General features: G+C 40.3%; 1 long non-coding RNA gene across 5 annotated transcripts in view; it reads right to left on the reverse strand.

The window, feature by feature from the left end:
- LOC107000489 (uncharacterized) overlaps nucleotides 1–21,486 on the reverse strand; it is a 154,004-nt gene extending 132,518 nt beyond the window's left edge. For 2 of the 5 annotated variants that reach the window (XR_013398839.1, XR_013398836.1), the window contains exon 1: nucleotides 21,224–21,485. This is a non-coding gene — a long non-coding RNA (uncharacterized LOC107000489). Of the gene's footprint in view, nucleotides 1–21,223 lie in introns of all 5 variants that reach the window. The other 3 variants (XR_013398837.1, XR_013398840.1, XR_001447622.3) reach the window with 3 other exon arrangements.
- Between the last annotated feature and the right edge of the window lie 1,728 nt (nucleotides 21,487–23,214).

The raw sequence follows: 23,214 nt of genomic DNA on the forward strand, positions 1-23,214 counted from the left end.
TCCAGTTCTATGACCACTTTTATCATTACCTAAACTATACCTGACTTCTCTCTTCTTACATCATTTCCAGGTAAGTTTTGTTATTTTGTTGTCAGAGGCGATTACTATATTTTTTACTATGTGATTACTTTATTTTCTGCTATTTTTAATTTTAGACTTGTCATGACAATATTTGGAGGATGATTCTACTTTGCTAAGCTGCATTTTTCATTGCAAAATTTTTCTCTCTGTAATTTTTCTTCCAAAAGCTTTAAAATCATTCTTAGGCTATTGTAATAAAATCACATCATTTGCTTGACATTCTCTGACATTATTGTATTTCCTCCCGTTTATCTAAGAAGGACAACTGGGACACCCATGCCAAATCAAGCAAATATTGCAGAATCAAACTCTTAAGAACATCGTTCTGGAAAAGTATCTAGTAGCCTTCAGGCTACCTGTCAAAGGGAAATAACTAAACATTTGGTTCAGTTCTCTTTTGTGCTCCCTAAAAGCTCACCTGGCAAGATAAATATTATGGAAGGAAGATGGGGGAAAAGGGTAGGCAATAGAAAAACATTATCTAAGAGAAAGAGTACTAAGGCCATGTCAGAATATGGCAGCCTCAGATGGGAATTAGCATAAAATTCTAGCCTTGGGTTGGGGAGAGAAAAATAAAGTTTCAATAAGAAAAAAAATTGTTGTCAAAAGAAAAAAATGTGGTACCACAGGGAGTGGGGCATTAGGAAAATTGCTTGAGGGTGTAACCACAAATGGCAGATGGACAAAGTTAGGTGGAGCCCAGAAATAAAGTGAAGCCTTTATTAGCAAACTTGCTGATATATAGATCTCATTGTTATGTAAGACCCAAGGAATTTCTCCCATGCTCCACACCCTTCTTAACAATCAACCTGGTACCCGGTTAAGATGTAGGTCTTTTCAGGTTCTTTGAACTTACTATCGTGCCCATCGTAGACACAGCTGTGTTGGAAGCTTAGCCAATAACTCCTTGCTCCTGACACCCTCCCTACAGTGGAAATTAAAACAGAATAATAAATATTCTTTTCAGTCATTATGTTGATGGGGAAACCCGGCACTGCACGATGAAACTTTGCTGAGACTCCCAAACATGGGTCAGATGTAGAACCAACACCCTGTCCTCAATGAACTTTCTCTAAATGAAGCTTCTTCATTTAGAGAAATGGAAGTGGAACTCTGAAGCTAAATCGGAGGACTCCAGGCAAATGAAGTGACTGAAAGTAAACATGTTCCTACCTCATGGAGCTTTTAGGAAATCAGCAAGTCTTACGGTTTACCATTTGCTACTTTCCGTAATAACCCATGCAGCTGTTCTGTGATTTAAAATGTGTCATTTATGGAAAATCAAAAGGCAACTATTACAAAAATCCAAATTGCTTGTAGAACCAGGCAAATTATTCCATTCAATTATCTCTGTAATATAATAGAAACATATTTGGAAACAAAAAGAAGTAGAATCTGAATATCTTTGGGATCTGCGTAGCTGGCCTCAATTTGAGTTAAAATACCACCACATGCATTGTATTAAGACTGTCTGTTTCTTTGGAGTCTGGGGGTTTATTTTTGTTTTTTGTTTTTTAGTTTAAGGAGAATACTGTGAGGTTAGAGTAGTGCTATGTTCTCCTCCTTGTCTATGTCCCAAGGCTCCAGGAGGGCGGAGTCACATGGATTATAAAAAATACAAATCAAAGGCCTTGACTTTCCCAAGAAAATTCCAAAATGTAGCATTGCAATAGATATTTGTTCAGCAAAGAATAAGCAACAGAATTTCACAGAGGCACTTAGAACTTCAGAGAAAACAGGCAGGCGTGGCCCACAGCAGAGCAGTGAGGTAGTATAGAGCAGATCTTCTTCCTTCTGCTCTTTCTTTCAGCTTCCATTCCTAGAAAAGAATTGGCACTCACTGTTCTCCTTTAAAGATTTTAGGCAAGAATGGCTCATTGCCCTTGAGCTACACAGAAATGTGTAGGTGGGTGTATTGGGTGGGTTCCCTGGAAGCACAACCTCAGCTGGGGATTCTTGTGCAAAAGATACACGGAGGAAGAGCTCGAAGGAATAACTTGCAATGAAGCAAGGTGAGCAAGCTGGAGCAGGAGAAAAGGTCAGGCAAAGGTATGCTTTCAGAAGTGTAGCCTCGGCCTCATACACAGGGAATTCCAGAGAGTGAATGGTACCATGCAGTTGGCCCACCTTCTTGGAGGAGGGAGCTGCTGATAGCCTTCAGTAGACAGCACTTGCACTAGCCAAGGGATGAGTGCACCAGCCCAGTGGAGGGGATCTGAGTAGAGCACCTACAGCATCTGCTATAGTGGGTATGTGTACCCATTGTAGAAACATGGAACATCTTCCAAAACAATTAATTTTGCTCAATATTTGAGAAGTCATGGTTTGTTGATTTTTTTTGTATTGGCAAAAACTTGTTCTTTGTATTAGGGCAAAATGATATAGTTTTAAAGATAAAACAAGTTTTCCAGTACCAAATCAATCATGTCACATCTTTCATCAAAATTTTCCAAAGTTTCTTCTCCTAGACATATTTCTGATATCACCAAAGTTTCACAGTGCAGTACCCAATTTCCATATCAAAATTATTACCAAAAGAATATTTATTCTCTTTTAATTTCTACTGCAGGGAGGGTGTCAGGACCTGGGAGTAATTGACTAAGCTTCCAACACAGCTATCCAGTATCTCCTTGGGGAAATGCCCATGGAATTTAAGTGGAGCCCACTTCACCAGTTCCAAGGATGACCATATGACCTGTCAATCAAAGTTGACATTCCTTTGCCTTCAATGATTGGTTCAGATGAAGGAACATGATCCAAGCAGAGCCAATGATAATTCTCCCTGGGATTTTTATGCAGATGTTACAAAAAAATTTACCTTTTTTTTTTTTAGCCTTAATTCTCCCTGGGATTTTTATGCAGATGTTACAAAAAAAAGTTACCTTTTTTTTTTTTTTTTGGAGGGATTGCCAGATATAAGCCTAGACTTCTAGTTGTGATATTTGTGTAAGAATGCAGCTGATCCAGAAGAATCAGTGTTAAGTTTAGAAACAACTCGATATAGCTATCTTTGAAGTCAGACACAATCCTGGACTTCCTAGGTGCCTATAAATGACTTTGCAATTACTTTCAGCTGAAAGAATACAGATCACTAGAGTTACTCATCAGCTGCAGGATAAAATCTAAACTCCTTTGTTAAAATAATATGGCCCTTTATTGACCCACAAAAATCCTGCACCTATCAATTCTTCCCATCCTAATTCATATCCTAAAAATACTGAAAAGCTCAGCATTCTTCAGTCTCACACGGTATCATTTCATGCCACAAGGCCTTTGAGATAGATCTCCCCGTTGTCCAGAATGTCCATCCCCTATTTTATCCATCCTTCAGACCTCTGCTAGATTACTCCCTCTTCTATGCAATCTTTTCTGAAGGTCTCAGCCTCCTTCAAGGCTCTTTTGCCCCATGCTCCCTCCCCTTGTTGGGTTTTATGGCAATGACTTGTCTGACCCTATTGTCTCCTCATCAGACTCTACATGACTTCTAGGAGGGACATGCTTTTCCTTTTTGTATCCTCTGCCTGAAGCAATATGCCACGTCCTCAGCAGGCGCTCAATAAATGTTTGAGAAACGAAGAAACAAAAGGACAGAGGGAAGGAGAGAAGAAAAGAAACAAGATTACAGAGAATTCTAAAATACTCTTGGGCTCCAAGAAATGCATCTTTACAGAAGGAACTTCACATACTTATACTGAGCAATGAGAGAGAGATTTTAAGGTAGGGGTTTCTCTTTTTCCCCTCACACATCACATCCTTTAAATACTGGTTTTTTCTATTTATAAATTAGACTATACCTCCCTACAAAATGCTTTTATATTAATTTTTATTTCTACTACATAAAAAAGCCTATGAGGCCAGAACCTAAAGTTTGATATCACTCTCCCAAAAGCTCAGAATACATTGCATTCCACTGACGTTAACAAAATTGGCCAACATAAAGGAGAGTCCTAAAGTACTTAGCTTGGACTCAAGTTCCTCACAGTCTGGCCTGGTACTAAAATTCTCTCATCTTTAGGGTTTTGTCTATGAAATGAAGAATGACATGACTTTCCTGTAATGTTGTTATGAAGGACTCGATGAGATGGTGACACATAGTAAGAACTTAATATTGTCATTATCTTCACTAGCATCTGTATATGTTGTTGGATGTTAGCTGGTGCATCCATCCCTGCATCCCCTACTTGCAGTGTCAATTCCAAGTCCTGCTCTTCTCCTTTCCTATCCTTCTACATAAACCAGTCTTACAACCCACCTCCTTGAGGCACCTTCATGACAATCAGCACGGCTTCAAATAAATCTCTTTTTCAATCATTAGAAATCTGAAAAAATAAGAGGACTTTGAGTTTTCGGTGCTCTGTCAATGGCAAAAAGGTAGGATATTTTAGTCATGCATTGGAAGTTAAAAGATTGCCTCCCATCTACACATGGTTATGTTCTTTTCTCAGGTCCTGCCTGCTAATGTTCCATGTGATTTTCACCACTGATATCTAATGCAATATGTTGGATCCTCTTTTATCCAAAAGCCAGTCCACCAAGAATTCAAAAAGCTAAATTTTCCCCCATGGCCTCTAATCATTAAAATGATTCCCACAGGTTTATAAAGGCCTTGGGAAAGGTCAGAAAACTTAGTTTTCTAAAATCACCTCAGTATATTCTAAGCCTTTAGCCTGGGAAAACCAGATACGGTAACAGGATGAGTCCTGGTTAACTGAATAGTTAACAATTTACCATCATGTCCCCTGTTCCTTAACTATTCTTAAATGGGATTTTCCTGTAAATCCTTACCTTTTCCCCAGGTTTAGTGAGAAAGTTATGGTGCTCAAGTCATTGTGTGACAAATCCCTTCCGTTCACACTGGCAATGTTAATTATCTGCCAGGTTTCTGTAATCCTTCTCCACACTCCTGGGAGAGAGGAATTGCAAAGTGACAAGTGACTATGAGGTGTGTCCCACACTAACCTCAGGAGAAAGGGGCCCCTTTTCACTCACATCGCTTCCTCTCACCCTTGGGGTAACAGGAGTGTCAGGGAGCTGTGGAAGAAATAGTCCAGACCCGAAAAGTTCAAGTCAAGGCCCACTGGGAGGAATTTGCTGAAGTCTTCCAACCCTTCTTGCTGTTGCTGAATTACTTTTCCCTGGAAATTATTGCATACCAAATTGAACATTCATATAGAAATGCCTTGTGCAATCCAAAGACTCTAAGTGAGACTTTGTAATCCTATGGATTGCTTTTGGGAGAGCAAAATGCTTGACTTATAAGTCAGTTGGGTGGTCCTTCCAGCTCTGATCTGTGAACTTCTATTGGTTCTAAGACAATATTCAGAGTTGACTCTCAAATTCCAAATAGCTGCTTTGTCCCCAAATACTACCAAATGGAAAGTAATAAAAAATATTTACAAACTATATTACTTCGGAATGCTTCTATTTGTACTACAAGATGCTGATAATTAAAATCATAATGATCACTTATTTTGCCTATTTATTGAATATTTATTATATGCTAGTCATTTTATGGAGAACTCTATAGGCATTTTCTCTTTTTTTTTCCCCTGAAATATTATTTCACATGAAAACCTAAATGACCGTTGAAAAACACAATGCTGGCCGGGCGCGGTGGCTCAAGCCTGTAATCCCAGCACTTTGGGAGGCCGAGGCGGGCGGATCACGAGGTCAGGAGATCGAGACCATCCTGGCTAACACAATGAAACCCCGTCTCCACTAAAAAAATACAAAAAAAATTAGCCGGGCGTGGTGGCAGCGCCTGTAGTCCCAGCTACTCGGGAGGCTGAGGCAGGAGAATGGCGGGAACCCGGGAGGCGGAGCTTGCAGTGAGCCGAGATCGCGCCACTGCACTCCAGCCTGGGCGAGAGAGCGAGACTCCGCCTCAAAAAAAAAAAAAGAAAAAAAAAAAAAAGAAAAACACAATGCTGATGATGTCAACCCCTTCTAATATCTTTCACAGGCTCCCATTATTATTCATACACTTAAATTTGAAGCCGAGCATCATGGTGCCAGCTACTGGGGAGGCTGAGATGGGAGGATCACCTAAGTCCAGGAGTTTGAGGCTGCAGTGCTTTATAATCACACCTATGAAGAGCCACTGCACTCCAGCCTGGGCAACATAGAGAGACCCCTGTCTCTAAAAATAAATAAGCCAATTTAAAAAATATTAATAATAACAATAATAGAGCTAACACTTGGTGAGTACCTACCTACTATTTCTACCAGACACTATGCTACAAGATTAACATGTGTTAACTCATTTAATCCTTATTAAAATTATATAAGTTAAATACTATAATTATTGAATCCCCATTTTATGATGAAGAAGCCAAGACTGAGAAGTTCAGCAATTTGCCTAAGGATGCATAATGCAAATAATAGTAAACCACTCACTTGACTCCAGAAAATCCGGGTCCAGAGTCATCATTCTTAACCACAAGGCTTTACGGTGAATCTCTGAATATAAATGCCTATGATATGGCCCGTAAGAGTGACTATATAGTTCCTAATCCAAATCAGAACACTTTCTGAGAATAAAAGGGGGTGCTACGAATAATTACAGCAGATCACACAGGTAGACCAGAAATCTCTCAGGCAAAGCAGGACTTATAGTTGCCCTACTTAGAAGGTTCGACTGCTCTGGCTATCTGCCTGCTAGCCCCACCAAATACAGTTCTCCATTTGTTCTCTGGGCACCTCTTTCTGTCTCTTCAATGTGCCATATTGCCTTTGGATTCATTATTATTTCTGCACAAAATGAAATGCTCTCCTCATCTACTCTCTTCCCTCTCCTCCGCCGTTTAGAATGTATTCATCCCACAGCCTCCCAGATCATGGTGGTCCCCTGAACTAAGTTGGGAAAACTTTTATATACCCTATGAGACAGCATTGCTGTGATTTTAGTTATTATTCTCTGAACATCCTGGTATGCTCCACATGGACAGTGTCTAGATCTATGTCCCCTCCCCTGATTACCTTTATACCTGGCATAGATTAAGTGCTTAACAAGTACTTGCCAAAAAATAAACAAATAAATAAAAGAGGAAGAGAAAGAGGAAAGAACATAAATGGCAAGACACTGATTTTTGTTCAGATAATATAGATATGAATTTATTCGTTAATTTATGCAACAAATATATATCAAGTACCTTTTCTATTCCAGGTACCATTTTATGCATTGAGAATATAGCTGGAAATAAAATGGGAAAGATTTCCGAGAGTGTCCATTCTGGATAACAATCATTAATCCATTAACAAATGAGCAAGATAGTTACAGATAATTCATAACGCAACAAAAAGTAAAAGAGAATGATATGGTAGGTATGGCTTAATTGGGAGATATTTTTAAATTTGGTAACTGCTGTGGTCTATATGTCCTTCCAAATTCATGTGTTGAAACTTAATCTCCATTGTAGTGGTTCTAAGAGATGGAGCCGGCTGGGCACTGTGGCTCATGCTTGTAATCCCAGCACTTTGGGAGGCTGAACCAGGCAGATGACCTGAGGTCAAGAGTTCGAGACCAACCTGGCTAACATGGTGAACCTCCTTCTCTACTAAAAATACAAAAATTAGCCAAGCATGGTGGCTTATACCTGTAATCCCAGTTACTTGGAGGCTGAGGCAGGAGAATCACTTGAACCCAGGAGGCGGAGGTTGCAGTAAGCCGTAAGTGCCACTGCACTCCAGCCTGGGCAACAGAGTGAGATTCAATCTCAAAAAAAAAAAAAAAGATGGAGCCTCTTGGGAAGTGATTAAGTAATAAGAGCTCTACACTCATAGATGAATTAATGCCATACTAAATGGCTGGAGGAAACTCACATAGGCCCCTCCCATTTGCCTTTCTGTCCTTGTGCCATGTGAGCACACAGCATTCCTCCACCGTGGAGGATGCAGCAACAAGGTGCTGTCTTGGAAGCAGAGAGCAGCCCTCACCAGACACCAGATATGTCAGTGCCTTGATCTTGGACTTCCCTGCCTTCAGAATTGTGCAGAAATACATTTTTGTTCTTTGTAAATTACCTGGCTTCAGGTATTTTGTTATAACAGCACAAACCAACTAAGATGGTAGCCAAGAAGAATTCTCTAGGTAGGTGACATTTGTAATAAATCTGATGACCAAAAGCCATGAGAAGTCCTGCCAAAGAACACCAAACAAAGAGAAAGCTGGTGCAGGCTGAAATAGATAAAGACCAGCTTGGCTAGAGAACAGATCAGGAAGAATGGTTGAGAGGAGTTGGGAAAATGAGCCACTTCATATGGGACTCTTAAGTGATGGCAAGTTCAGATTTTATTCATGTGCAGTGCAGAGCTTTGGGTTTTAAACAACAGTGTAAATTGATTTCAGTAACTTTTTCTTTCTGTTTTTTTTTTTTTTAAAGACCACTCTGGTAACTGAATTGAAAATAGGCTAAAGGAGGACAAGAGCAGGAGGTAGGAAATAATTGCAATAATCCAGGCAAGAGATGGCAGTGAATAAAGAGGTATGTCATGGAGGGGCTTCTCCAAGTTTAATGTGCACAAGAATCACTGGGAAGCTTGCTAAAGAGCAGATTGTAATTCTGTAAGTCAGGGATGGGGCCTGAAATTCTGAATGTCTAACAAATTTTCAGGTGATGCTAATATTGCTGATTTGATGACCACAGTTGAGAAGGAAGGCTTCTTGAACTTGCTGACAGGTTGCATTTGGAAGGCATGAAAAGAAAAGAATCAAGTGTTGTCCCTGGGTTTTTTTTTTTTATTTGAAAAACTACATAGATAGTTGCAGCATTTATTGAGATGAAGGTTCATCACATCCCTGCTTTCCAAGTTACCCCACTGCGGCCTGGTGAGGCTAGAAAACTTTTTAGGAAGACTGAATAAACACTGGCTTTGGAAAAATTGGCCAAACTTGGGATGATGACAGTGGAGCACGTTTCTGGCCTTAGTAGAAAAATGACACTCGAGCCAGGAAGATTCCAAGCTCTTAGCAGTAAAATGACCCGTTTTCTGATGAGCGTGCATGCATTGCCAAGTACTTGGCTTAAATGAGTGGTTTATAGATCATTCTTTTCCCAAAGACATCAGGTGCCCTCAAAGCCTGCTAAAAAACAGTTAGGTCATAGCACAGCTGAAATAAATGGGACAAAGAAAATTATTCTTATACTTCTGCACACACTGTCCAGCGATTTTTCACGTGTCCCTAATGAGCCCACAGTCTTCATATTCTTAGTAGAACTTGTTCAACCCTGTCATCAACAATTTTTCATCTTTAGACTTTATTGTGCTTTTTAGAAAATGAAGGCCGGGTGCAGTGGCTCATGCCTGTAATTCCAGCACTTTGGGAGGCTGAAGCGGGTAAATCACCTGAGGTGAGGAATTCGAGACCAGCCCGGACAACATGATGAAATCCCATCTCTACTAAAAATACAAAAATTAGCCAGGCATGGTGGCGGACAGCTGTAATCCCAGCTATTTGGGAGGCTGAGGCAAGAAAATCGCTTGAGCCTGGGAGGCAGAGATTGCAGTGAGCCGAGATCTCACCACTACACTCCAGCCTGGCGACAGAGCAAAACTCCGTCAAAAAAAAAAAGAGGTTCATGTGACTGTAATTGCAGGCAATTTGCACAGTCCTGCTTTTCTTCAGAATGAATATGAAGTGGAACTAGCTGAAAACGCTCCCCTACATACCCTGGTGATGGAGGTTAAAACTACAGATGAGGGTTCTGGTATTTATGGTCATGTTACTTACCATATTGTAAATGACTTTGGCAAAGACAGATTTTACATAAATGAGAGAGGACAGATATTTACTTTGGAAAAACTTGATCGAGAAACCCCAGCAGAGAAAGTGATCTCAGTTGGTTTAATGGCTAAGGATGCTGGAGGAAAAGTTGCTTTCCGCACCGTTAGTGTCATCCTCACAGATGACAATGATAATGCACCACAATTTCGAGTGACCAAATATGAAGGGAATATCAGATCCAGTGATGCTACAGGGACTTTAGTCATTAAAGTTCTTGCAAGTGATGCTGATGAGGGCTCCAATGCCTATGTCACCTATGCCATTGAAGCACATTCTGAAAATGTAAAAGAAAATTTACACCAAAAACAGAAAAGCAGACAGCCAAATCATGAGTGAACTCCTATTCTCAATTGCTAATAAGAGAATAAAATACCTAGGAATACAATTTACAGGGGATGTGAAGGACCTCTTCAAGGAGAGCTACAAACCACTGCTCAAGGAAATAAGAGAGGACACAAACAAATGGAAACACATTCCATGCTTATGGATAAGAAGAATCAATGTTGTGAAAATGGCCATACTGCCCAAAGTAATTTATATATCCAATGCTATCCCCATCAAGCTACCACTAACTTTCTTCACAGAATTGGAAAAAACTACTTTAAACTTCATATGGAACCAAAAAAGAGCCCACATAGTCAAGACAATCCTGGGCAAGAAGAACAAAGCTGGAGGCATCATGCTATCTGACTTCAAACTATACTACAAGTCTCCGGTAACCAAAACAGCATAGTACTGGTACCAAAACAGATATATAGACCAATGGAATAGAATGGAGGCCTCAGAAATAACACCACACATCTACCGCCATCTGATCTTTGACAAACCTGACACACACAAGCAATGGGGAAAAGATTCCCTATTTAATAAATGATGTTGGGAAAACTGGCTAGCCATATGCAGAAAACTGAAACTGAACCCCTTCTTGATACCTTATACAAAAATCAACTCAAGATGGATTAAAGACTTAAACATAATACCTAGGACCATAAAAGTCCTAGAAGAAAACCTGGGCAATACCATTCAGGACATAGGCATGGGCAAAGACTTCATGCCTAAAACATCAAAAGCAATGGCAACAAAAGCCCAAAATTGAAAAATGGGATCTAATTAAACTAAAAAGCTTCTGCACAGCAAAATAAACTATCATCAGAGTGAAGAGGCAACCTACAGAACGGGAGAAAATTTTTGCAATCTATCCATCTGACAAAGAACTAATATCCAGAATCTACAAAGAACTTAAACAAATTTACAAGAAAAAAGCAAACAACCCCATCAAAAAAATGGGCAAAGGTTATAAACAGACATTTCTCAAAAGAAGACATTTATGCAGCCAACAGACATATGAAAAAATCCTTATCATCACTGGTCATTAGAGAAATGCAAATTAAAACCACAATGAGATACCATCTCATACCAGTTACAATGGCGATCATTACAAAGTCAGGAAACAACAAATGCTGGAGAGGTTGTGGAAAAAATAGGAACGCTTTTACACTGTTGGTGGGAGTGTAAATTAGCTCAACCACTTTGGAAGACAGTGTGGTGATTCCTCAAGGATCTAGAACTAGAAATACCATCTGACCCAGCGATCCCATTACTGGGCGTGTGCCCAAAGGATTATAAATCATTCTACTAAAAAGACACATGCAAATGTATGTTTATTGCAGCACTGTTCACAACAGCAAAGACTTGGAACCAACCCAAATGCCCATCAATGATAGACTGGATAAAGAAAATGTGGTATATATATGCCATGGAATACTATGCAGCTATAAAAAAGAATGAGTTCATGTCCTTTGCAGGGACATGGATGCAGCTGGAAACCATCATTCTCAGCAAACCATCACAAGATCAGAAAATTAAACACCCCATGTTCTCACTCATAAGTGGGAATTGAACAACGAGAACACATGGACACAGGGAGGGGAACATCACACACCAGGGCCTGTAAACGGTGCCGGTCAAGGGAAGGGATAACATTAGCAGAAATACCTAATATAGGTGATGGGTTGATGGGTGCAGCAAACCACCATGACACGTGTATACCTATGTAACAAAACTGCACGTTCTGCACATGTAACCCAGACCTTGAAGTGTAATAAAATAAAAACATAATGAAGACTGGTAACTGAATAGTGCTGAGCAACAGTGAAGTGCACTCACAAATGAAGCCTTATGCTGTTTACAAATCTGAAAGCTGCCTTAGCATTCTCTGACTTGCTCAGAGATGCTGTACAAAGTTGATTGACAATCATTTGGCTTTCAATACACTTCATAAATTGAATCTGACTTTATACGTTGTGGAACTTCCCTGGTTGCTCCTCAGAAATGGAAAAACATGGCAGGTCCAAGAAGCCTTACACTATTCGGGTTCTCTTTGTGTCCCTTTTGCTATGTTTCTCCCACCTTTCAGGGGCTATTTATCTGCTACCTGCTGCACAGCTCACAACTAGGGTGGAACACACATACACAACTGCCTGAGTTTAAGACTGCCTCAAAGCACCATTTTCAATAGGCCAGAGTTTTTTCTGATTTTGAGGATCACTTTAAGCCTGAAAATATGAGTTTCTGTCTCAAAGGAAAATTTTTAAAGGCTTATAAAAATTATCATAAGACTCTTCAGACATCAGCTAGGTCTTCCCAAAGAACGTTGAGTAAATGAATCGGAAATACATGGATTTAAGTTCCCCCTAAATTAAACATGGGTTTCACAGAAGGGCATGCGGGCAGGGGTCAATATGGGAAAGAATATGACAAAATGATTGTGAATCCTTGATAAATCAAAACTATTTGAAAAAATTCATTTTTAGAAAGAATAAAAATGCTGCTTATATTTCCAGTTCATCCTGGTTTGAGATGTTAAGTTTGCTTCGGTTTAGAGAGCTGTTCTCTGATCTTGATCTTCAATGATGACCTGATAGATCAGACCAAAAACACGGTTTTCCTGGGCCTCTTTTATACAGTTTCAATGGGTTTCATTCGCCAGCTTTGATGGAGGCTGATAGTCTGCAAGTATTATCCTCTTCAGGAATAAAGTCTGGGAAGCACTTTCCCTGATCTCGATCTAGTGCCATTTGCAATCATAGTACCTTCTCCAGTGCACTTGGAGAAGATTAAGGAAAACACATCATTACTTGAGAATGGAGAAACAGATAAGCATTTAAGACTTGTAGTCTCAGTACCCAGAGCAGAATGTTGAACAAAAAAGAGATGGTCTATACTTACTTCTTGACTCATTTTAATAGCAATTACAATACAAACAAAATCCCAATAAAATGACCTTGATAACTCTCCCTGTGTATAACCAAGGTCAAGTCCAACTTATGTTCTTTTCTAAAAATGCTGCTTTGTCACATTGCCAAGGACAAAGGAAGGTTGAGTCCAGCTATATATCTTTTAGAATCTTGGGAATGTTTTGACAAAGAGAAATTTTTCTCATAATTACCATACAAAATGTCTGAAATCAATGCCGGCTATGCTTCTGGAGTTTGAAAACAGTGAGATGTCCTTTAATCCTAAATTTTTCCTTGTTTATTTCATTAATCTGCTTAGCAAACCCTTGTTTTTAATAGACAGTGTTAAGGCAAACCTAAGTCAGGGTCTGACAAATTGCCATCTTCCCCATCTTAATGCAGATCCAAGAACTCATTTCTACAACTGGAATACGAGATGGCCCAACTTCTCACAATATTGGTCTCCTTTGTCCATTATGCCCACCTTTCCACTCTTTTCTTACAACTCTCCCAAGTGCACCACAGGCTTACCAGACCTCATTCTGTTCTTCAGATGCATTAAGCTTTGGCCCATCTTAGGGCTCTGACGATGGCCATTCCCTCTGCCAAAATGTTGCACACTCCCATCCTTGCACAGCTTACTCCTCATCTCTGCTCAAGTGCCCATCCCTGACCATTTAACCAGAAGTGCTTTCATTGGGCCTGCCCCTTGCCCCAGTCATTCCACAACCTATTGAACTGTTTATCTTTTCTCTAAGAAAATTATCAATCTCAAAAGTTACCTTGCTGCTATAGTTACCTACTGGTTTATTTCTGTCTTCTCCTACTAACTGTAAACTTCATGAAAATAAGGCCTTATTCAACTTATTCACCACTCTATCTGAGGAACTTGCACAGACTAGGGATTCAATAAACATTTGTTAAGTGGGTGAATGAATGAATAAAGCCATGTAACAATTACATGCTCTTAGTGCCCTTTCCAGATCTGTTCACCAGTTCCGTGCATCCTCAGCTGCTGTGTGGTCCATGCGCTCTGAACTCATGCCTGTGACATTCTCTGGAGGATTACTATTGAGCAACTGGAGCCACCTCACCTGCAAGGAGTTTACAATCCCCCTGAGCCATCCCATAGGCAATGAATGACTGGTGCAGGGAGGACAGCCTCTCAGTTCTCAGGTAGAACAAACTGGTGGTGCCATTCACACACCAGCACTCCTTGCAGGATCAGGCTGAAGCTACCCTTTACCCAAAATCTCATCTTTTTTATGCTTCTTCTCATTTCCTGCCCTGTTCCTCTCCTTCCCTCCCTTTCTCCTGAGAGCACTCCCTCAATAAATAACTTTTTCCCAAATCCCTGTCTCAGGCTTCTAGGGAACCCAACCTAAGACAAGCCATAAATAACAGTTCATAAAGTCAGCATTCATCCCACTGATAATTTTAGGCAGTGCCCAGTTAACATTCAATCTGTGTTATAAACAATTGCTACTGTGTATTCTTAATACCACTGGGGACGAAAGGTGCAGCTTTTACAACAGTGATCCAGGAGTCCTTGGAGAGTCCTTGGATTAACTGACAAGGACTCATGGATTGATTTGCACACAAAGCTTTGTCTGTAAACATATATTAATAATATGTTTCAAACAAATATATGCCCATAACAACAAATGCATATGGGCGTCATGCTACTAAAATACACTTTATTATAAAACATTCAATTCAGAGTAAGGCTTGATCATTTGATATTTATCAATTTTAATACTCTTGGGTATGAAAGATTGTCTTAATGTTAAAGAGAGATTCTCATACTCTGAAAAGGGAAGGGGGTGTATTATTGATTTAGAAAATACATTTCCAAAGTAAAATAAAGAAAACACTGTGTTTAGAGAATCAACCCAAGGTCTCAGGGTCACATTCCAAGAAAAAGTTGCTTTATCTGCCTCACAATCTTTTTGTATACTCTTTCCTAAACATTTTCACTCATTTTCTTATCAACTATAATCTCATAAGTTGAAAATTCAGTCAAGCTTATGTGAAGATTAGGGGGCCAGTAACCATTCCCACTTTGATAAGAAATTGCCAAGCCATTGATTCAATAAACATGTTTTGAGAATCCACTCTGTGAAAGGTATTAAGAAAGGACAGGTTCTCCTCTTAATAAACAAGTTTTTTTCTTATCATCTGGCTAAAGTAAACTAAGATAGAACAGTAAAAGAATAAAAGGTTGGGATTGAAGAAATTATATGAGGCTGGAAACAAGCAAGTTGGAGGCACGAAACACTTTGGGTTTGGGGAAGTGAGAACCCTGTACAAGTATGAGCCAGTGGTTGGGGGTGGGGGGGAAAAGGGTACCAGGAAATGAGGGTGATGACAAAACAAAATTTGCTCTGGTCAGAAATGTTACCTATGTCATACAACAAGGAACTTTCCTGACCTAAAATGGTGCTCCAACCACTCACAACAGTGACCTTTCTGGATAGCAAAGCTGTTTTTCAGACCTACTTATTAATATATAATATACATATATATCTGGACATATCTTTCAACCTATAGAGTACTAGGTCTTTGTTCACAGGTTTGTGATGATACTATTCATTGAAAATGAGCTATGATTTGGGAAATAGGCCAGCATTTTTCCATATGAAGTAACCTCTGTATTGGCTAATAAAAACTCCCCTGTTCAACACAGCAAGGCTTTGTTACACTATACCTCATTGGTTTTAGATCCTATCTGGAGGTTGGAGGAGAAAGTTAGACATTCATTCAGGAAGGCATGTATTGATCACCTATCAGGCACCAAGAGCAATGCTGTATACTGGGAACCTGAAGACATATTAATGAAACATCTCACTCCGAGAAAAATCTCAATTTGGGATCCTACAGAAGCAACAATTAATTCTGCCTAGTGGAGTAGGGAAGGCTTTGGAAGGAGCTGATTTTCTGACTGGTCCTTAAAAAATAAGGAGGTGGAAAAGGAGGTAAAGTCACCCCAGGTAGCTTCAAAAATCTGTGCAAAAATAGGAAAGTATGGCTTAATTGGGAGTAGTGAAGAGACTAGTAAAGCTGAAAAATATTGCCTGCACAACTTTTCATGCATTTAAGGATCATTGGCGTTCGGATGGGCTATTTTGTAAAGTACCTATTCAAGTCTCTGACTATTTCACTATTGAGCCATTTGCACTTTTCTTATTGATTAACAGAGCTCTCTCTATATTCAAGAAATGAATCCTTTCTCCAGATAATATATACTGCAATTATCTTCTATGTGTTGGCTTTTCTCTCTCAACGATGTCTTTTGAAAGGGGAAGGATTTTAATTTAACATAGCCAATTTATCAACATTTTCCTTTGTACTTAGCACTTTTGGGGCCTTGTTTAGGAAAATTTTTCATAACCACACTATTTATCATTCCTAAAAGCTGGATGCAACCCAAATGTCCATCAAGAGTAGAATGGGGCCAGATGCAGTGGCTCATGGCTCATGCCTGTAATCCTAACTCTTTGGGAAGCCAAGGCAGGAGGATCATTTGAGCCCTGGAGTTTGAGACCAGCCTTGGAAACATAGTAAGACACCATATCTACAAAATATTTAAAAATTAGCTGGATAGGGTGTTGCATGCCTGTATTCCCAGCTACTCAGGGGGCTGAGGTGAGGGGAATGCTTAAACCTGGGAGGTTGAGGCTGCAGTGAGCCCTGATCATGCCACTATACTCCAACCTGAGCAACAGAGCAAGGCCCTGTGTAAAAAGAAAAACACAACAACAACAGTAAAATGGGTAAATAAATATCCCTTCAATGGAACATTATACAGCAATGAGCATGAATCAGCTCCAAGTACAGGCACGATATGGATGAAACAAACATCATGCTGACTGACACAGTAGAATACCTACTGCATGGTTCCATCTATTTAAAGTTCCAAAAGGATAAAACTCATCCATGGGGTTAGAGGTCAAGACAAGGATTACCCCTGGGGGGATACTGACTAGGAGGGACATCAAGGGGCTTTTGGGGTGCTGGTTGTATTCTGTTTCATGATCTGGCTGCTGGTTTCATGCACATGCAAATTGTATAAGAATTCATCAACACACACATTTTTTTACACTTACGTTATACTTGTATAAAATATTTACATTTAAAAACGTAAGAAAAGACCACCTAAGGAAGAATGGTAGCCAAGTTTTGTTTCTTAACAAAAATTTCAGAATGTGAAGATCCCTATTAATAAGTTAGAGGTGTATTAGAAAGTTTTCACATTCTGGGCTTTGGAAAGACTAACTTGCTGTGAGGAGGGGTTGTGTGGATATGATGGGAGGTAAGGAGACCCATTTGGAAATGCTACAACTGTCCAAATGAGAGATGAGGAGGCCTGGTTAGGAGCAGAGCCCATGGCAATGTATAGAGATGACCTTGAGCTTTTTTTACTGAATGTTTCTTTAAAATACATGCATTGGTGTCATAAGACCAGAAGCACCTGCACAAAGTGTGGGGGGCAAAGGCCTACAAGTCTTCAACAGATGTTGAGTTTTCAAACAATGCTAGACCTTGATAAACAAACCTCTCTCCTAGATTTATTAAGTCCAAGCATTTTTGTCTGGCTCTTGTGTTAGACTGTAAGACATGAACGCTGGTACAAATCCACATATGGATTAGTGGAAAGTTATAGAACTGACATAATATTGTTTTGATACATTTTTCCTTTCCTCCTTTTCACCACCCTCCCCTGCACACTATTCAAGTACTCTTGCTGGGTGGTTTTCACTTGTCTCCTTAATTCCCTCCTCTGTCTGCACACTGGTTAGGAGAGTGATTCCTTTTCTGGGAAATGAGGAGAACTGGAAGGCAGCAACTGCATAGGGAACTCAGGTAGGCAGAATGATGTAAGATGGATCATGGCCAGGCCTCCAGGCTCACACAGTGCCACAAAGTCTCCCATAGGCCCAGTGTCAGGACCACATTGGTGCCACCTCCAAGAGACAGTAGGGATGGTACAAACTCCTTGCTGTCATCAGTGTTGCTCCATTATGTTCATTGGCAAGTATTTATTGGGTATTTCTGACTGAGCCACCCACTCAATTGCATGCTTCGTGGGAAAGGGCAGGAAGGAAACATGAAATCTATCCCCACTGCTTGAAGTGAAATCATGATCAAAAGAACCAGTGTGCACCCCACTCCATTCTGCCTCAGGCCCTGCAAGAGTAGGCCCTGCCTGCCCAAGGTTTTATTTTAAAAAGGAAAAAAAAAAAAAGTACATAAAAACTTAAACACAGTATCTCCAAGAGCAGAGCCATGAGCTGAGAAGATACAATGAATTGCATATCAAGCGGTGGGGCCTGGTTTCCTAATCTTTCCAAGGTCTCTCCTTGGACCTGATATTCTCATACCATCTTCTAGATTTTACCATGAGATGGTCTCTCATTTCCAAACTTTCTTCTATGCATTGTATCTTGCCACCTTATGAAAAGGCTGCTCATAATATGGTTCAAAACCAACTCCAAACTACCTTCCTGAGTTTGCTGCATGGCCCTCTCCTGGGAAGCTGAGATGTCAGAATAAAAGTCGCTCTGCCCAGAAAAAAGCAGGACTTCTCTACCTGCCTTTTCTGAAGGAGCACCATCTCTGCAACCCACTGTTCAGCCCCGATGGCTGCCACTTCTGCTGGACAAAAGTGCCATGGTTTTCTGACATGAGAAGATACAGTCTCACTCACCGAGTTGCGATAATTCCTGAGTCCGAATCGTGTTTACACACTGACAGTTGTAGAGTGGCTGCAACATTAATAGTCATTTAGAATCATGAGAAGGAAGGTTTCTCCCAGGCCATCTTAAGCCTGAAAAGTCCCCGGGACTAAACAGCCTCCAATTTACTCATGAAACAACATAACTCTCTTATTTCCTGGACAACGAATCTTAAAGGCCACCATTTATTTCCTGGGCATCCACTCAATCACTTCTTAGAAGCAAGCTTTGAGTGGCCATGTACCAGATCTGTCCCCACATGAGATGTAGCAAATCTATGTCTCCCTGAGGTGACTTCTTCACTGTTCCAAAGAATATGGTGAGCTATATTTTAGCCGATTACGCAGTAGTCACCTAAACTTGGAATACTATTGGCATTTTCAGTCTCAGAATGAAAATGGCACTAGAAGTTTTCCCATCTTTTCTTCCCTCCTGTTGTACATTTATTTTGAAGCCTTGCCTATGTTATCTTCTGAACTGGTGGACATCATACGTAGAAGTGTTTCTCAGACACTTCCACCAAAATTCTCCTTTTAGCATAAGAGAACATTATACTAAACCAGAGATTTGAGGGGTGAACTCATAACAGTCCATCATAATTGCAATTTTTTCTCTGAAATCTCGTGTTTATCTTTAAAGTTCATGTACTATTTATTTACTCCTCTACATTATTGTGCCCTTTTATTTATTTATTTATTTATTTATTTTTTTGAGACGGAGTCTTGCTCTGTGCCCCAGGCTGGAGTGCAGTGGCGCGATCTCGGCTCGCTGCAAGCTCCGCCCCCCCGGGTTCACGCCATTCTCCTGCCTCAGCCTCCCGAGTAGCTGGGACTACAGGCGCCTGCCACCTCGCCCGGCTAATTTTCTTGTATTTTTAGTAGAGACGGGGTTTCACCGTGTTAGCCAGGATGGTCTCAATCTCCTGACCTCGTGATCCTCCCGTCTCGGCCTCCCAAAGTGCTAGGATTACAGGCTTGAGCCACCGCGCCCGGCCTATTGTGCCCTTTTAAATATAAAACTAGTATTACAAATTACATAACATCATTTTTAGTTGATGCTCAAGAAAACTGCACCCAGTTCTATTCTATAGATAATCTTGCATGGTTTTGAGAAGCAAAGGACAAATTTCATAAGATCTGTTAACAGATAGAAATAACTCATTTTAGTAAGTGTTAATTAGTATGTTAAATTGAGCATACTATTTAACTCATTTTAGTAAGTGTTAATTAGTATGTTAAATTGAGCATACTATTTAATGCTTATAAGATGTCACATATAGATTGAAGTAAAAGAAAAGAGAGAGTGGGAGAGAATGAAAGAAGGATGAGAGCTGATCCCTTGCTCCCTGCCCCCCTTTTTAGTAGAAAGAATACTCTGGGAAGATTCTGTATTGCACTCCTCCATGGAAACATCAGGATGGAATGGGACTTTGAATTTAAGTGGGTGGCTGGTTCTTCTGTACTTACAAGCCCAAGCCTACACCTCCACGTAATTTTTCTTTAATTTTTTAAATGTTTATAAATTAAGGGAGTGAAAGTGCAGTAGTATTACTTGGATATATTGCACAGCGGTGAAATCTGGACTTTTCATGTACCCATCACCTGAATAGTGCGCATTGTACCCAATAGGTGGTATTTCATGCCTCACGCTCTCACCCTCGTGCCTTTTGGAGTCTCCAGTGTCTATTATTCCACTCTGCACAGCAATGTGTACCCATTTCTTAGCTTCCACTTATAAGTGAGAACATGTGGTTTTCCAATTTCTGTTTCTGAATCATTTCACTTCAGATAATGGCCTCCAGCTCCATCCACGTTACTGAGAAACATGATTTTATTCTTTTTATGGCACTATCAGATAATTTTATCTTCATCTCTTCCTGGAACAAAATTACAGGAATCCTGCCATGGATGACCTGCTCCGTGCTCCAGCCTGGCCAGTGCTTTGTAAGCATAAAATTTCATAGCTATCATCCTAATTCATCCCCAAAGTCCTGGGGACAGTCTTCTTTGATGAATGTGGAAGGAAGGCAGTTGTGATAACACAAAGGTGGATTTCCACATAGTCAAAAGATTTGACTATGGAATGGAATTTAGTATGGAGAGTGTCTTGGGTGTCTCGGGTGCTGGAAGACTCTAAGTCTAGTGGGTACTAAGTTTTGTAATGATCACATAGCTCATCAAAACCTACATGTGGGATTTGTATTTTACCACATGCTCAAACTAAGATAACACATGCCTATTTGACGCACAGACCTCAGTAGCACAGAGCTCACTATGGCTGACTCATATACAACATTGTCTAAGGCCTTGTTGTCATCTCAACTCCTACTGAACCCCTCCAGCCTTTTCCCCAAACAAAAACTTGAATGGAATCAAAACTATACCTACCGGTGACGTTTACCCTGACAGAAAGTCCAATTGCCATGTCTCAAAATCTCTGGAATTGTTCATTGTTCATTTCTCCTTCCTTTCTTTCTTCAGTCAGGGTCTAGAAGCAGAGCCCAAAGTGAGGATTCACTTGGAAGTAATTTACTGATAAACGAGAAAGGAAAAAAAAAGAGAAGCAAACTAAGGGTGTGGTCTCAGCTGGAGCCTAATCTCAATCTGATCCCACAGGGAGCACTGGAGCATGGATTGCACCACAGAGTTGCCTCCCCTTCTTTGAGGCAAAGGGTCCTTTAGTGCCCCTGCGTCTGTCAGTCATTGGCTGCTGGCCACTCCCAGGGGCAGAGGAGTTGCATAACTTCCCAGGCAATTCCAGGCTAGGCAACTCCCATCTGGCCAAGAGCAATTCTCCAAAGAAAGGGGCAGCTGTAAACCATTAAGAGCCAATGCTAACAGCACGTGGATATGGAAACACCAGTCTGGTCAAGGGGATCTGAGTGGGTCAACAATCGCATTCCCATGCTTACTATCTTACTTCATCTCAAAAGATATTCCTTTGGGCAGTATTTGGGTGCCTAACACTTCCTTTAAACAATTCCAGTGGAGCAGAATATAATAATATACCAATCCATAGTGTTTTATTAAGAATCTACTGTGTACCAGTCACTTTTCTAAATGTATCGTGTTTACACAATAATCTATAAGGCAGCCTTGATTATTACCCATATATTACATATGAGAAAATGGAGGAACAGAGTAACTAAAAAATTAATTAAGTTAGTAAGTGGCAGAGCCATAGTTAGGACCCATTTTCTTAATACTGCATTAAACTTCCTCTTGCTTGTAGCCAAAGAGTAGCAGCAAAAGAGGGAGAAAAATAATCGCAGAGCTAAAGTGGTAAATTTCAACTCTATGAGATAACCACACCCAACTAGGTGAGGAAAAAAGCCCTTTAGAATTATGGATATAAGAGCTTGAGGACGGTTAATACTCTTGTGTGTGTATGTGAATTTCAAAAACATCTTGCAGTTTTATCCACTTGGTTGATGTTCACCATTTGAACTTTCAACATTTAAATCCCATGAAAGTGCTGTTGCATAAGATGTGACTCTATGCCAAAGGAAATAATAGCTAACACTTGTTAAGCAGTTTCTGTGTGCCAGGCACTGTTCTAAGCCATTTACATGGATTATATCATGTAATCCTCAGAACCTTGCCATGAAGCAGCCTCATTTTTAGATAAGGAAACTGAGGCACAGAGGGCATAACTAATTTGTCTAAGGGTATATACATAGAAAGCATCAGGGCCACATTTCCAAGTGAGCAGTTGGACTTTGGAGCTTATGTTTCTACTTTCACTACACTGCTGTCAGAAGAGTCATAAATGGTTGGAGCTAGGAATCATATTGGAGAGTCCAACTTTCCCAATTGAGAGATGGGAAACTGAGGCCCAGAAAGAGTTGGTGGTTTTCACAAGGTAAGCATCCCAAGATGCTTAATTTTCCTAACAGTACTATCTATATTTTGACAAGTTTTGTTAAAGAAAAAATATATAAACCAGAGACAGTGTCATTTAGTTGACTAGAATTCAGGAGTGACTTTTTAAATGTCTGAAGTCTCTTTTTTTCTTCTCTCCTAAGTGGTTCTGCTGAGCCATGCCAGGCTTAACTGATTCCAGCTGGATTCACTCATGTGTGTGAAGGTAACTACTGGATTAGCTAGGGACTGGCTGGTATAGGATGCCCTCAGCTGGGGTGGTTCATTTCTGTTCCATATTCTACAAAATGATATTCCATGCATGTTCACATGGCAGTGGTAGAAGAGAGTAAGCAGAAGCCATAAGGCCTCTGAGGCCTAGGCTCAGATTGAACACACCATCCCTTCCACTCCATTCTATTGGCCAAATAGAGTCACAAGGCCAGCCTACATTGAAGGGGCAGGGGGAGGGGAAAGCCGATTCCATCTCCTGATGGAATAAGCTACAAGGTCACATG

This window comes from Macaca mulatta, chromosome 10, assembly GCF_049350105.2.
Source record: "Macaca mulatta isolate MMU2019108-1 chromosome 10, T2T-MMU8v2.0, whole genome shotgun sequence".
NCBI lineage: Eukaryota > Metazoa > Chordata > Mammalia > Primates > Cercopithecidae > Macaca > Macaca mulatta.